At 50.1% G+C, this 16734-nt stretch overlaps 2 long non-coding RNA genes across 5 annotated transcripts; both read right to left on the bottom strand.

The window, feature by feature from the left end:
• Positions 1 to 5122: 5122 nt before the first annotated feature.
• LOC127918532 (uncharacterized) lies at positions 5123 to 7364 on the bottom strand. Of its 4 annotated transcripts, none has more exons than XR_008100328.1 (5): positions 7009 to 7364; positions 6513 to 6567; positions 5736 to 5845; positions 5632 to 5686; positions 5277 to 5331 (listed from the first exon to the last, which is right to left on the bottom strand). It is a non-coding gene; the product is annotated as an uncharacterized LOC127918532 (long non-coding RNA). The 4 variants fall into 4 exon arrangements; XR_008100329.1 differs by lacking the exons at positions 5277 to 5331; positions 6513 to 6567 and adding exons at positions 5445 to 5484; positions 5895 to 6004 and having other exon boundaries at positions 7113 to 7364; XR_008100326.1 differs by lacking the exons at positions 5632 to 5686; positions 6513 to 6567 and adding an exon at positions 5895 to 6004 and having other exon boundaries at positions 5123 to 5331; positions 7113 to 7364.
• A 6136-nt stretch (positions 7365 to 13500) lies between these two features.
• On the bottom strand, positions 13501 to 15648 carry LOC127918531 (uncharacterized). Its single transcript, XR_008100325.1, has 3 exons — positions 15567 to 15648; positions 14827 to 14900; positions 13501 to 13518 (listed from the first exon to the last, which is right to left on the bottom strand). It is a non-coding gene; the product is annotated as an uncharacterized LOC127918531 (long non-coding RNA).
• Between the last annotated feature and the right edge of the window lie 1086 nt (positions 15649 to 16734).

Raw genomic sequence — 16734 nt, 5'->3', positions numbered from 1 at the left:
TAATATAACCTGGTTTCCCACAGTAATATAACCTGGTTTCCCCCAGTAATATAACCTGGTTTCCCCCAGTAATATAACCTGGTTTCCCCCAGTAATATAACCTGGTTTCCCCCAGTAGTATAACCTGGTTTCCCCCAGTAATATAACCTGGTTTCCCCCAGTAGTATAACCTGGTCTCCCCCAGTAATATAACCTGGTTTCCAACAGTAATATAACCTGGTTTCCCCCAGTAATATAACCTGGTTTCCCCCAGTAATATAACAGAGAAACAGCCCACTATGACCTGGTTTCCCCCAGTAATATAACCTGGTTTCCCCCAGTAATATAACCTGGTTTCCCACAGTAATATAACCTGGTTTCCTACAGTAATATAACCTGGTTTCCCACAGTAATATAACCTGGTTTCCCCCAGTAATATAACCTGGTTTCCCCCAGTAATATAACCTGGTTTCCCCCAGTAATATAACCTGGTTTCCCCCAGTAATATAACCTGGTTTCCCCCAGTAATATAACCTGGTTTCCCACAGTAGTATAACCTGGTTTCCCACAATAATATAACCTGGTTTCCCACAGTAATATAACCTGGTTTCCCACAGTAATATAACCTGGTTTCCCACAGTAATATAACCTGGTCTCCCCCAGTAATATAACCTGGTTTCCCCCAGTAGTATAACCTGGTTTCCCCAAGTAGTATAACCTGGTTTCCCCCAGTAATATAACCTGGTTTCCCACAGTAATATTACCTGGTTTCCAACAGTAATATAACCTGGTTTCCCACAGTAATATAACCTGGTTTCCCACAGTAATATAACCTGGTTTCCCAGAGTAATATAACCTGGTTTCCCACAGTAATATAACCTGGTTTCCCACAGTAATATAACCTGGTTTCCCACAGTAATATAACCTGGTTTCCTACAGTAATATAACCTGGTTTCCTGCAGTAATATAACCTGGTTTCCCACAGTAATATAACCTGGTATCCCACAGTGATACAACAGAGAAACAGCCCAGTAATGACCACAGATACAGTATAAACACTGTTCAACCTCAGATGGCTCACCAGGCCTGGCTGATATGAAGAGAACACTTCTGTGAGACAGAAATAACACTAATCTCTCACAGTCTTGAGTAACTTTTGAATACAACACAACAAAATGGCCACTATAAATGCAAACTCTGTCAAAGCATATACTACTAATGAGCACTGATCCCTCTTGGTACAATGGGATACAGCATGTGTCAGTTCCCACTGGTTCCTCAATCTGCAGTCTCTCTCCCAAACATGCCTTCCTCATAAAGGCTGTATTGTTTGATTCAGACCAGAGCAAACATGTTTCAAATTAAAGGAAATTAGACGTTGACTGTCAAATGACCGTTTCTCCCCATCCTGTAATAAGACACACAGTGGCACACGTACACAGACTCCAGCCACCTACGCACACAGACTACAGCCACCCACACAGGCTACAGCCAGCCACCCACACAGACTACAGCCACCCACCCACACAGACTCCAGCCACCCACCCACACAGGCTACAGCCACCCACCCACACAGACTACAGCCACCCACTAACACAGACTCCAGCCAACCACCAACACAGACTCCAGCCACCCACCCACACATACTACAGCCACCCACCCACACAGGCTACAGCCAGTCACCCACACAGACTACAGCCACCCACCCACACAGACTCCAGCCACCCACCCACACAGGCTACAGCCACCCACCCACACAGACTACAGCCACCCACTAACACAGACTCCAGCCAACCACCAACACAGACTCCAGCCACCCACCCACACATACTACAGCCACCCACCCACACAGGCTACAGCCACCCACCCACACAGGTTACAGCCACCCACCCACACAGACTACAGCCACCCACCCACACAGAATACAGCCACCCACCCACACAGACTCCAGCCACCCACCCACACAGACTACAGCCACCCACACAGGCTACAGCCACCCACCCACACAGATTACAGCCACCCACACACACAGACTCCAGCCACCCACCCACCCACACAGGCTACAGCCACCCACCCACACAGGCTACAGCCACCCACCCACACAGGCTACAGCCACCCACCCACACAGACTACAGCCACCCACCCACACAGACTACAGCCACCCACACAGGCTACAGCCACCCACACAGGCTACAGCCACCCACCCACACAGACTACAGCCACCCACACAGACAGACTCCAGCCACCCACCCACAGAGGTTACAGCCACCCACCCACACAGGTTACAGCCACCCACCAACACAGGCTACAGCCACCCACCCACACAGACTACAGCCACCCACCCACACAAACCACAGCCACCCATCCACACAGACCACAGCCACCCATCCACACAGGCCACAGCCACCCACCCACACAGGCCACAGCCACCCACACAGACTCCAGCCACCCACCCACACATACTCCAGCCACCCACCCACACAGACTCCAGCCACCCACCCACACAGACTACAGCCACCCACACAGGCTACAGCCACCCACCCACACAGACTACAGCCACCCACACAGACTACAGCCACCCACACAGACTACAGCCACCCACCCACACAGGCTACAGCCACCCACCCACACAGGTTACAGCCACCCACCCACACAGACTACAGCCACCCACCCACACAGAATACAGCCACCCACCCACACAGACTCCAGCCACCCACCCACACAGACTACAGCCACCCACCCACACAGACTACAGCCACCCACACAGGCTACAGCCACCCACCCACACAGATTACAGCCACCCACACACACAGACTCCAGCCACCCACCCACACAGGCTACAGCCACCCACCCACACAGGCTACAGCCACCCACCCACACAGGCTACAGCCACCCACCCACACAGACTACAGCCACCCACCCACACAGACTACAGCCACCCACCCACACAGACTACAGCCACCCACACAGGCTACAGCCACCCACACAGGCTACAGCCACCCACCCACACAGACTACAGCCACCCACACAGACAGACTCCAGCCACCCACCCACAGAGGTTACAGCCACCCACCCACACAGGTTACAGCCACCCACCCACACAGGTTACAGCCACCCACCCACACAGACTACAGCCACCCACCAACACAGGCTACAGCCACCCACCCACACAGACTACAGCCACCCACCCACACAGACTCCAGCCACCCACCCACACAAACCACAGCCACCCATCCACACAGGCCACAGCCACCCATCCACACAGGCCACAGCCACCCATCCACACAGGCCACAGCCACCCACCCACACAGGCCACAGCCACCCACCCACACAGACTCCAGCCACCCACCCACACATACTCCAGCCACCCACCCACACAGACTCCAGCCACCCACCCACACAGACTCCAGCCACCCACCCACACAGACTACAGCCACCCACCCACACAGACTACAGCCACCCACACAGGCTACAGCCACCCACCAACACAGACTCCAGCCACCCACCCACACAGACTACAGCCACCCACCAACACAGACTACAGCCACCCACCAACACAGACTACAGCCACCCACCCACACAGGCTACAGCCACCCACCCACACAGGCTACAGCCACCCACCCACACAGGCTACAGCCACCCACCCACACAGGCTACAGCCACCCACCCACACAGGCTACAGCCACCCACCCACACAGGCTACAGCCACCCACCCACACAGGCTACAGCCACCCACCCACACAGGCTACAGCCACCCACCCACACAGACTACAGCCACCCACCCACACAGACTACAGCCACCCACCCACACAGACTCCAGCCACCCACCCACACAGACTCCAGCCACCCACCCACACAGACTCCAGCCACCCACCCACACAGACTCCAGCCACCCACCCACACAGACTCCAGCCACACAGACTACAGCCACCCACCCACACAGACTACAGCCACCCACCAACACAGACTCCAGCCACCCACCCACACACTACAGCCACCCACACAGGCTACAGCCACCCACCAACACAGGTTACAGCCACCCACCCACACAGGTTACAGCCACCCACCCACACAGACTCCAGCCACCCACCCACACAGGCTACAGCCACCCACCCACACAGGCTACAGCCACCCACCCACACAGACTACAGCCACCCACACAGGCTACAGCCGCCCACCCACACAGACTCCAGCCACCCACCCACACAGGCTACAGCCACCCACCCACACAGGCTACAGCCACCCACCCACACAGACTACAGCCACCCACAAAGGCTACAGCCACCCACCCACACAGACTACAGCCACCCACACAGACTCCAGCCACCCACCCAGACAGACTCCAGCCACCTACCCACACAGACTACAGCCACCCACCCACACAGACTCCAGCCACCCACCCAGACAGCCACCCACCCAGACAGCCACCAGCCACCAGCCACCCACCCAGACAGCCACCCACCCACACAGACTCCACCCACCCACACAGACTCCACCCACCCACACACACAGACTCCACCCACCCACACACACACACAGACTCCACCCACCCACACACACACACAGACTCCACTCACCCACCCACCCACTCACCCACCCACAGACTCCACCCACCCACAGACTCCACCCACCCACAGACTCCACCCACCCACAGACTCCACCCACCCACAGACTCCACCCACCCACAGACTCCACTCACCCACACTCCACCCACACACACAGACTCCACCCACCCAAGTCTCTGTGCGACCACATGGCAAGCGGTACCGATGGTGCAACAGGACCCTGCGGTACCGGAACCAACCAATAACCATGTTATTACCAGGTACTTCCTGTATATAGCCATGTTATTACCAGGTACTTCCTGTATATAGCCATGTTATTACCAGGTACTTCCTGTATATAGCCATGTTATTACCAGGTACTTCCTGTATATAGCCATGTTATTACCAGGTACTTCCTGTATATAGCCATGTTATTACCAGGTACTTCCTGTATATAGCCATGTTATTACCAGGTACTTCCTGTATATAGCCATGTTATTACCAGGTACTTCCTGTATATAGCCATGTTATTACCAGGTACTTCCTGATTATAGCCATGTTATTACCAGGTACTTCCTGATTATAGCCATGTTATTACCAGGTACTTCCTGTATATAACTATGTTATTACCAGGTACTTCCTGTATATAGCCAGGGAGGGATCCCTCTGTGTGAACACTCTACTCTACTCCCCTTCCATTACCAGAGTGGGTAGCAGCCCTAAACATCAGCCTTCCCCTTCCCTGTCTGTTACCTTGCAGAGCGGGTAGCAGCCCTAAACATCAGCCTTCCCCTTCCCTGTCCGTTACCTTGCAGAGCGGGTAGCAGCCCTAAACATCAGCCTTCCCTGTCCGTTACCTTGCAGAGCGGGTAGCAGCCCTAAACATCAGCCTTCCCTGTCTGTTACCTTGCAGAGTGGGTAGCAGCCCTAAACATCAGCCTTCCCCTTCCCTGTCCGTTACCTTGCAGAGTGGGTAGCAGCCCTAAACATCAGCCTTCCCTGTCCGTTACCTTGCAGAGCGGGTAGCAGCCCTAAACATCAGCCTTCCCTGTCCGTTACCTTGCAGAGCGGGTAGCAGCCCTAAACATCAGCCTTCCCTGTCCGTTACCTTGCAGAGCGGGTAGCAGCCCTAAACATCAGCCTTCCCCTTCCCTGTCCGTTACCTTGCAGAGTGGGTAGCAGCCCTAAACATCAGCCTTCCCTGTCTGTTACCTTGCAGAGCGGGTAGCAGCCCTAAACATCAGCCTTCCCCTTCCCTGTCCGTTACCTTGCAGAGCGGGTAGCAGCCCTAAACATCAGCCTTCCCCTTCCCTGTCCGTTACCTTGCAGAGTGGGTAGCAGCCCTAAACATCAGCCTTCCCTGTCTGTTACCTTGCAGAGCGGGTAGCAGCCCTAAACATCAGCCTTCCCCTTCCCTGTCCGTTACCTTGCAGAGTGGGTAGCAGCCCTAAACATCAGCCTTCCCCTTCCCTGTCTGTTACCTTGCAGAGTGGGTAGCAGCCCTAAACATCAGCCTTCCCTGTCCGTTACCTTGCAGAGCGGGTAGCAGTCCTAAACATCAGCCTTCCCTGTCTGTTACCTTGCAGAGCGGGTAGCAGCCCTAAACATCAGCCTTCCCCTTCCCTGTCCGTTACCTTGCAGAGTGGGTAGCAGCCCTAAACATCAGCCTTCCCTGTCTGTTACCTTGCAGAGTGGGTAGCAGCCCTAAACATCAGCCTTCCCCTTCCCTGTCCTTTACCTTGCAGAGTGGGTAGCAGCCCTAAACATCAGCCTTCCCTGGCTGTTACCTTGCAGAGTGGGTAGCAGCCCTAAACATCAGCCTTCCCCTTCCCTGTCCGTTACCTTGCAGAGTGGGTAGCAGCCCTAAACATCAGCCTTCCCTGTCCGTTACCTTGCAGAGCGGGTAGCAGCACTAAACATCAGCCTTCCCTGTCCGTTACCTTGCAGAGTGGGTAGCAGCCCTAAACATCAGCCTTCCCTGTCTGTTACCTTGCAGAGCGGGTAGCAGCCCTAAACATCAGCCTTCCCCTTCCCTGTCCGTTACCTTGCAGAGTGGGTAGCAGCCCTAAACATCAGCCTTCCCTGTCTGTTACCTTGCAGAGTGGGTTGCAGCCCTAAACATCAGCCTTCCCTGTACGTTACCTTGCAGAGCGGGTTGCAGCCCTAAACATCAGCCTTCCCTGTCTGTTACCTTGCAGAGCGGGTTGCAGCCCTAAACATCAGCCTTCCCTGTCTGTTACCTTGCAGAGCGGGTTGCAGCCCTAAACATCAGCCTTCCCTGTCCGTTACCTTGCAGAGCGGGTAGCAGCCCTAAACATCAGCCTTCCCTGTCTGTTACCTTGCAGAGCGGGTTGCAGCCCTAAACATCAGCCTTCCCTGTCTGTTACCTTGCAGAGCGGGTAGCAGCCCTAAACATCAGCCTTCCCTGTCTGTTACCTTGCAGAGCGGGTTGCAGCCCTAAACATCAGCCTTCCCTGTCTGTTACCTTGCAGAGCGGGTAGCAGCCCTAAACATCAGCCTTCCCTGTCTGTTACCTTGCAGAGCGGGTTGCAGCCCTAAACATCAGCCTTCCCCTTCCCTGTCTGTTACCTTGCAGAGCGGGTAGCAGCCCTAAACATCAGCCTTCCCCTTCCCTGTCCGTTACCTTGCAGAGCGGGTAGCAGCCATAACTCAACAGTAAATATTTGATAAGGCTGAGTGCACTGGAATGCAAAGGAGTGGGCTGCAGCTCATGCAGAGCTAAGAAGTGTGTGTGTGTGTGTGTGTGTGTGTGTGTGTGTGTGTGTGTGTGTGTGTGTGTGTGTGTGTGTCGAGGCTTCATCATCCTGTGAAAGGTTCCGACAGCCGGGGGGGAGGGGGGGAACAGAACGCTGCGATCTGATGAAGGTCACAGTGGAACACAGACACACACAATCAGTCTCTCCCTACAGCCACAGACACACACAATCAGTCTCTCCCTACAGCACACAGACACACACAATCAGTCTCTCCCTACAGCACACAGACACACACAATCAGTCTCTCCCTACAGCACACAGACACACACAATCAGTCTCTCCCTACAGCACACAGACACACACAGCCAGTCTCTCCCTACAGCACACAGACACACACAATCAGTCCCTCCCTACAGCACACAGACACACACAGCCAGTCTCTCCCTACAGCACACAGACACACACAGCCAGTCTCTCCCTACAGCACACAGACACACACAGCCAGTCTCTCCCTACAGCACACAGACACACACAATCAGTCTCTCCCTATAGCACACAGACACACACAGCCAGTCTCTCCCTACAGCACACAGACACACACAATCAGTCCCTCCCTACAGCACACAGACACACACAGCCAGTCTCTCCCTACAGCACACAGACACACACAGCCAGTCTCTCCCTACAGCACACAGACACACACAACCAGTCTCTCCCTACAGCACACAGACACACACAATCAGTCTCTCCCTACAGAACACAGACACACAATCAGTCTCTCCCTACAGAACACAGACACACACAGCCAGTCTCTCCCTACAGCACACAGCCAGTCTCTCCCTACAGCACACAGACATAGATGGATAGCGAAGCTGTCAGTGTGCAGCTCTATATTCCAGTCCTCTACATGACCAGCCAAGCTGTCAGTGAGCAGCTCTATATTCCAGTCCGCTACATGACCAGCCAAGCTGTCAGTGAGCAGCTCTATATTCCAGTCCTCTACATGACTAGCCAAGCTGTCAGTGAGTAGCTCTATATTCCAGTCCTCTACATGACCAGCCAAGCTGTCTGTGAGTTGCTCTATATTCCAGTCCTCTACATTAATAGCCAAACTGTCAGTGAGTAGCTCTATATTCCAGTCCTCTACATGACCAGCCAAGCTGTCAGTGTGCAGCTCTATATTCCAGTCCTCTACATGACTAGCCAAGCTGTCAGTGAGTTGCTCTATATTCCAGTCCTCTACATGACTAGCCAAGCTGTCAGTGAGTAGCTCTATATTCCAGTCCTCTACATGACCAGCCAAGCTGTCAGTGTGCAGCTCTATATTCCAGTCCTCTACATGACTAGCCAAGCTGTCAGTGAGCAGCTCTATATTCCAGTCCTCTACATGACTAGCCAAGCTGTCAGTGAGTAGCTCTATATTCCAGTCCTCTACATGACCAGCCAAGCTGTCTGTGAGTTGCTCTATATTCCAGTCCTCTACATTAATAGCCAAACTGTCAGTGAGTAGCTCTATATTCCAGTCCTCTACATGACCAGCCAAGCTGTCAGTGTGCAGCTCTATATTCCAGTCCTCTACATGACTAGCCAAGCTGTCAGTGAGTTGCTCTATATTCCAGTCCTCTACATGACTAGCCAAGCTGTCAGTGAGTAGCTCTATATTCCAGTCCTCTACGTGACCAGCCAAGCTGTCAGTGTGCAGCTCTATATTCCAGTCCTCTACATGACTAGCCAAGCTGTCAGTGAGTAGCTCTATATTCCAGTCCTCTACATGACTAGCCAAGCTGTCAGTGTGCAGCTCTATATTCCAGTCCTCTACATGACTAGCCAAGCTGTCAGTGAGTCGCTCTATATTCCAGTCCTCTACATGTTACTGGTACGTAGTGTAGTGTACCGGTACGTAGTGTTACTGGTACAGAGTGTAGTGTACTGGTACGTAGTGTAGTGTACTGGTACGTGGTGTAGTGTACTGGTACGTAGTGTAGTGTACTGGTACGTAGTGTAGTGTACTGGTACGTAGTGTAGTGTACTGGTACGTAGTGTAGTGTACTGGTACGTAGTGCAGTGTACTGGTACGTAGTGTAGTGTCACTGGTACGTAGTGTAGTGTACTGGTACGTAGTGTACTGGTACGTAGTGTAGTGTACTGGTACGTAGTGCAGTGTACTGGTACGTAGTGTACTGGTACGTAGTGTAGTGTACTGGTACGTAGTGCAGTGTACTGGTACGTAGTGTAGTGTACTGGTACGTAGTGCAGTGTACTGGTACGTAGTGTACTGGTACGTAGTGTACTGGTACGTAGTGTAGTGTACTGGTACGTAGTGTAGTTTTACTGGTACGTAGTGTAGTTTTACTGGTACGTAGTGTAGTTTTACTGGTACGTAGTGTAGTGTACTGGTACGTAGTGTAGTGTACTGGTACGTAGTGTTGTGTGTACTGGTACGTAGTGTAGTGTACTGGTACGTAGTGTAGTGTACTGGCACGTAGTGTAGTGTACTGGCACGTAGTGTACTGGCACGTAGTGTAGTGTACTGGTACGTAGTGTAGTGTACTGGTACGTAGTGTAGTGTACTGGTACGTAGTGTAGTGTACTGGTACGTAGTGTACTGGTATGTAGTGTACTGGTATGTAGTGTAGTTTTACTGGCACGTAGTGTAGTTTTACTGGCACGTAGTGTAGTGTACTGGTACGTAGTGTAGTGTACTGGTACGTAGTGTAGTGGTACGTAGTGTAGTGTAGTGGTACGTAGTGTAGTGTAGTGGTACGTAGTGTAGTGTACTGGTACGTAGTGTAGTGTACTGGTACGTAGTGTAGTGTACTGGTACGTAGTGTAGTGTACTGGTACGTAGTGTAGTGTACTGGTACGTAGTGTAGTGTACTGGTACGTAGTGTAGTGTACTGGTACGTAGTGTACTGGTACGTAGTGTAGTGTACTGGTACGTAGTGTAGTGTACTGGTACGTAGTGTAGTGTACTGGTACGTAGTGTACTGGTATGTAGTGTAGTTTTACTGGCACGTAGTGTAGTGTACTGGTACGTAGTGTAGTGTACTGGTACGTAGTGTAGTGTACTGGTACGTAGTGTAGTGTACTGGTACGTAGTGTAGTGTACTGGTACGTAGTGTAGTGTACTGGTACGTAGTGTACTGGTATGTAGTGTACTGGTATGTAGTGTAGTTTTACTGGCACGTAGTGTAGTTTTACTGGCACGTAGTGTAGTGTACTGGTACGTAGTGTAGTGTACTGGTACGTAGTGTAGTGGTACGTAGTGTAGTGTAGTGGTACGTAGTGTAGTGTACTGGTACGTAGTGTAGTGTACTGGTACGTAGTGTAGTGTACTGGTACGTAGTGTAGTGTACTGGTACGTAGTGTACTGGTATGTAGTGTAGTGTACTGGCACGTAGTGTACTGGTACGTAGTGTAGTGTACTGGTATGTAGTGTAGTGTACTGGTACGTAGTGTAGTGTACTGGTACGTAGTGTACTGGTATGTAGTGTAGTTTTACTGGCACGTAGTGTAGTGTACTGGTACGTAGTGTAGTGTACTGGTACGTAGTGTAGTGTACTGGTACGTAGTGTAGTGGTACGTAGTGTAGTGTAGTGTTACGTAGTGTAGTGTACTGGTACGTAGTGTAGTGTACTGGTACGTAGTGTAGTGTACTGGTACGTAGTGTAGTGTACTGGTACGTAGTGTAGTGTACTGGTACGTAGTCGCTTTGGATAAGAGCGTCTGCTAAATGACTTAAATGTAAATGTAAATGTAGTGCAGGAGGTAGGTTAGACAGGAGGAGCTCAGTCCATACTTAGACACCTCATAATGACTGTGTGTTGGATAGGAAGCTAACAGACAACATCCAGACAGACTCCGTTCTAGGCTCTAACAACCACGACTTCCCAAAACAACAGGCCGAACCATTCACAATGGGAGGCAAACCAACCAATCACAATAGCCAGGCTAGTAGTGGCAGGACATCAACGGGAGGCAAACCAACCAATCACAATAGCCAGGCTAGACAACACCAGTACTGCGATACTCGTTAGTGTCGGGCCAAGAAAACAAAACACAAAGCAGATTCAACTTCAGCCCTAATGTTGGAAACGAGCTATAACACACAATATCTTTGCCCTGGCTAGAGTCAGAACTCGTAAAAGGTAGAGGTTATTTTACTAAACACGGTGCACCAGAACACAAAGACGACAGTTCCATGACCTGTATGGAAATAACGCTGTTTACCTCTCCCTTGATTCTCTCTGAAAATGACAAGAACCCAAAACAGAACACACTGCTGTAGCTTTACAGAACACGCTGCTGTAGCTTTACAGAACACGCTGCTGTAGCTTTACAGAACACGCTGCTGTAGCTTTACAGAACACGCTGCTGTAGCTTTACAGAACACGCTGCTGTAGCTTTACAGAACACGCTGCTGTAGCTTTACAGAACACGCTGCTGTAGCTTTACAGAACACGCTGCTGTAGCTTTACAGAACACGCTGCTGTAGCTTTTTACAGAACACGCTGCTGCTGCTGTAGCTTTACAGAACACGCTGCTGTAGCTTTACAGAACACGCTGCTGTAGCTTTACAGAACACGCGCTGCTGTAGCTTTACAGAACACGCTGCTGTAGCTTTACAGAACACGCTGCTGTAGCTTTACAGAACACGCTGCTGTAGCTTTACAGAACACGCTGCTGTAGCTTTACAGAACACGCTGCTGTAGCTTTACAGAACACGCTGCTGTAGCTTTACAGAACACGCTGCTGTAGCTTTACAGAACACGCTGCTGTAGCTTTACAGAACACGCTGCTGTAGCTTTACAGAACACGCTGCTGTAGCTTTACAGAACACGCTGCTGTAGCTTTACAGAACACGCTGCTGTAGCTTTACAGAACACGCTGCTGTAGCTTTACAGAACACGCTGCTGTAGCTTTACAGAACACGCTGCTGTAGCTTTACAGAACACGCTGCTGTAGCTTTACAGAACACGCTGCTGTAGCTTTACAGAACACGCTGCTGTAGCTTTACAGAACACGCTGCTGTAGCTTTACAGAACACACTGCTGTAGCTTTACAGAACACACTGCTGTAGCTTTACAGAACACACTGCTGTAGCTTTACAGAACACGCTGCCGTAGCTTTACAGAACACGCTGCTGTAGCTTTACAGAACACGCTGCTGTAGCTTTACAGAACACGCTGCTGTAGCTTTACAGAACACGCTGCTGTAGCTTTACAGAACACGCTGCTGTAGCTTTACAGAACACGCTGCTGTAGCTTTACAGAACACGCTGCTGTAGCTTTACAGAACACGCTGCTGTAGCTTTACAGAACACGCTGCTGTAGCTTTACAGAACACGCTGCTGTAGCTTTACAGAACACGCTGCTGTAGCTTTACAGAACACGCTGCTGTAGCTTTACAGAACACGCTGCTGTAGCTTTACAGAACACGCTGCTGTAGCTTTACAGAACACGCTGCTGTAGCTTTACAGAACACGCTGCTGTAGCTTTACAGAACACGCTGCTGTAGCTTTACAGAACACGCTGCTGTAGCTTTACAGAACACGCTGCTGTAGCTTTACAGAACACGCTGCTGTAGCTTTACAGAACACGCTGCTGTAGCTTTACAGAACACGCTGCTGTAGCTTTACAGAACACGCTGCTGTAGCTTTACAGAACACGCTGCTGTAGCTTTACAGAACACACTGCTGTAGCTTTACAGAACACGCTGCTGTAGCTTTACAGAACACACTGCTATAGCTTTACAGAACACACTGCTGTAGCTTTACAGAACACGCTGCTGTAGCTTTACAGAACACGCTGCTGTAGCTTTACAGAACACACTGCTATAGCTTTACAGAACACACTGCTGTAGCTTTACAGAACACACTGCTATAGCTTTACAGAACACGCTGCTATAGCTTTACAGAACACACTGCTGTAGCTTTACAGAACACACTGCTGTAGCTTTACAGAACACACTGCTATAGCTTTACAGAACACGCTGCTATAGCTTTACAGAACACGCTGCTGTAGCTTTACAGAACACGCTGCTGTAGCTTTACAGAACACGCTGCTGTAGCTTTACAGAACACACTGCTATAGCTTTACAGAACACACTGCTGTAGCTTTACAGAACACGCTGCTGTAGCTTTACAGAACACGCTGCTGTAGCTTTACAGAACACGCTGCTGTAGCTTTACAGAACACGCTGCTGTAGCTTTAGAAAACACAGGGGGATCCAGTCCATAAACCTTCTTTACAGAACACAGGGGGATCCAGTCTATAAACCTGCTTTATAGAACACAGGGGGATAATATATAATAATAATATATGCCATTTAGCAGACGCTTTTATCCAAAGCGACTTACAGTCATGTGTGCATACATTCTACGTATGGATCCAGTCCATAAACCTGCTTTACAGAACACAGGGGGATCCAGTCCATAAACCTGCTTTACAGAACACAGGGGGATCCAGTCCATAAACCTGCTTTACAGAACACAGGGGGATCCAGTCCATAAACCTGCTTTATAGAACACAGGGGGATCCAGTCCATAAACCTGCTTTACTGAACACAGGGGGATCCAGTCCATAAACCTGCTTTATAGAACACAGGGGGATCGAGTCTATAAACCTGCTTTACAGAACACAGGAGGATCCAGTCCATTAACCTGCTTTACAGAACACAGGGGGATCCAGTCTATTAACCTGCTTTATAGAACACAGGGGGATCCAGTCTATTAACCTGCTTTATAGAACACAGGGGGATCCAGTCTATTAACCTGCTTTATAGAACACAGGGGGATCCAGTCTATTAACCTGCTTTATAGAACACAGGGGGATCCAGTCTATTAACCTGCTTTATAGAACACAGGGGGATCCAGTCTATTAACCTGCTTTATAGAACACAGGGGGATCCAGTCTATTAACCTGCTTTACAGAACACAGGAGGATCCAGTCCATAAACCTGCTTTAGAGAACACAGGGGGATCCAGTCCATAAACCTGCTTTAGAGAACACAGGGGGATCCAGTCCATAAACCTGCTTTACAGAACACAGGGGGATCCAGTCTATTAACCTGCTTTACAGAACACAGGAGGATCCAGTCCATAAACCTGCTTTAGAGAACACAGGGGGATCCAGTCTATTAACCTGCTTTATAGAACACAGGGGGATCCAGTCTATTAACCTGCTTTATAGAACACAGGGGGATCCAGTCTATTAACCTGCTTTATAGAACACAGGGGGATCCAGTCTATTAACCTGCTTTATAGAACACAGGGGGATCCAGTCTATTAACCTGCTTTATAGAACACAGGGGGATCCAGTCTATTAACCTGCTTTATAGAACACAGGGGGATCCAGTCTATTAACCTGCTTTACAGAACACAGGAGGATCCAGTCCATAAACCTGCTTTAGAGAACACAGGGGGATCCAGTCCATAAACCTGCTTTAGAGAACACAGGGGGATCCAGTCCATAAACCTGCTTTACAGAACACAGGGGGATCCAGTCTATTAACCTGCTTTACAGAACACAGGAGGATCCAGTCCATAAACCTGCTTTAGAGAACACAGGGGGATCCAGTCCATAAACCTGCTTTAGAGAACACAGGGGGATCCAGTCCATAAACCTGCTTTAGAGAACACAGGGGGATCCAGTCTATAAACCTGCTTTAGAGAACACAGGGGGATCCAGTCCATAAACCTGCTTTAGAGAACACAGGGGGATCCAGTCTATAAACCTGCTTTATAGAACACAGGGGGATCCAGTCTATAAACCTGCTTTACAGAACACAGGGGGATCCAGTCTATTAACCTGCTTTATAGAACACAGGGGGATCCAGTCTATTAACCTGCTTTATAGAACACAGGGGGATCCAGTCTATTAACCTGCTTTATAGAACACAGGGGGATCCAGTCTATTAACCTGCTTTACAGAACACAGGAGGATCCAGTCCATAAACCTGCTTTAGAGAACACAGGGGGATCCAGTCCATAAACCTGCTTTAGAGAACACAGGGGGATCCAGTCCATAAACCTGCTTTACAGAACACAGGGGGATCCAGTCTATTAACCTGCTTTACAGAACACAGGAGGATCCAGTCCATAAACCTGCTTTAGAGAACACAGGGGGATCCAGTCCATAAACCTGCTTTAGAGAACACAGGGGGATCCAGTCCATAAACCTGCTTTACAGAACACAGGGGGATCCAGTCCATAAACCTGCTTTATAGAACACAGGGGGATCCAGTCCATAAACCTGCTTTACAGAACACAGGGGGATCCAGTCCATAAACCTGCTTTATAGAACACAGGGGGATCGAGTCTATAAACCTGCTTTACAGAACACAGGAGGATCCAGTCCATTAACCTGCTTTACAGAACACAGGGGGATCCAGTCTATTAACCTGCTTTATAGAACACAGGGGGATCCAGTCTATTAACCTGCTTTATAGAACACAGGGGGATCCAGTCTATTAACCTGCTTTATAGAACACAGGGGGATCCAGTCTATTAACCTGCTTTATAGAACACAGGGGGATCCAGTCTATTAACCTGCTTTATAGAACACAGGGGGATCCAGTCTATTAACCTGCTTTATAGAACACAGGGGGATCCAGTCTATTAACCTGCTTTACAGAACACAGGAGGATCCAGTCCATAAACCTGCTTTAGAGAACACAGGGGATCCAGTCCATAAACCTGCTTTAGAGAACACAGGGGATCCAGTCCATAAACCTGCTTTACAGAACACAGGGGGATCCAGTCTATTAACCTGCTTTACAGAACACAGGAGGATCCAGTCCATAAACCTGCTTTAGAGAACACAGGGGGATCCAGTCTATTAACCTGCTTTATAGAACACAGGGGGATCCAGTCTATTAACCTGCTTTATAGAACACAGGGGGATTCTATTAACCTGCTTTATAGAACACAGGGGGATCCAGTCCATTAACCTGCTTTATAGAACACAGGGGATCCAGTCTATTAACATAGAACACAGGGGGATCCAGTCTATTAACCTGCTTTATAGAACACAGGGGGATCCAGTCTATTAACCTGCTTTACAGAACACAGGAGGATCCAGTCCATAAACCTGCTTTAGAGAACACAGGGGATCCAGTCCATAAACCTGCTTTAGAGAACACAGGGGGATCCAGTCCATAAACCTGCTTTACAGAACACAGGGGGATCCAGTCCATTAACCTGCTTTACAGAACACAGGGGGATCCAGTCCATAAACCTGCTTTAGAGAACACAGGGGGATCCAGTCCATAAACCTGCTTTAGAGAACACAGGGGGATCCAGTCCATAAACCTGCTTTAGAGAACACAGGGGGATCCAGTCTATAAACCTGCTTTAGAGAACACAGGGGGATCCAGTCCATAAACCTGCTTTAGAGAACACAGGGGGATCTTTAAACCTGCTTTATAGAACACAGGGGGATCCAGTCTATAAACCTGCTTTACAGAACACAGGGGGATCCAGTCTATTAACCTGC

The sequence above is a fragment of the Oncorhynchus keta genome, unplaced genomic scaffold (genome assembly GCF_023373465.1).
Source record: "Oncorhynchus keta strain PuntledgeMale-10-30-2019 unplaced genomic scaffold, Oket_V2 Un_contig_1442_pilon_pilon, whole genome shotgun sequence".
Classification (NCBI taxonomy): Eukaryota; Metazoa; Chordata; class Actinopteri; order Salmoniformes; family Salmonidae; genus Oncorhynchus; species Oncorhynchus keta.
Note: the sequence above shows the minus strand (reverse complement) of the source record. Positions and strands in the feature narration are given on the sequence as shown.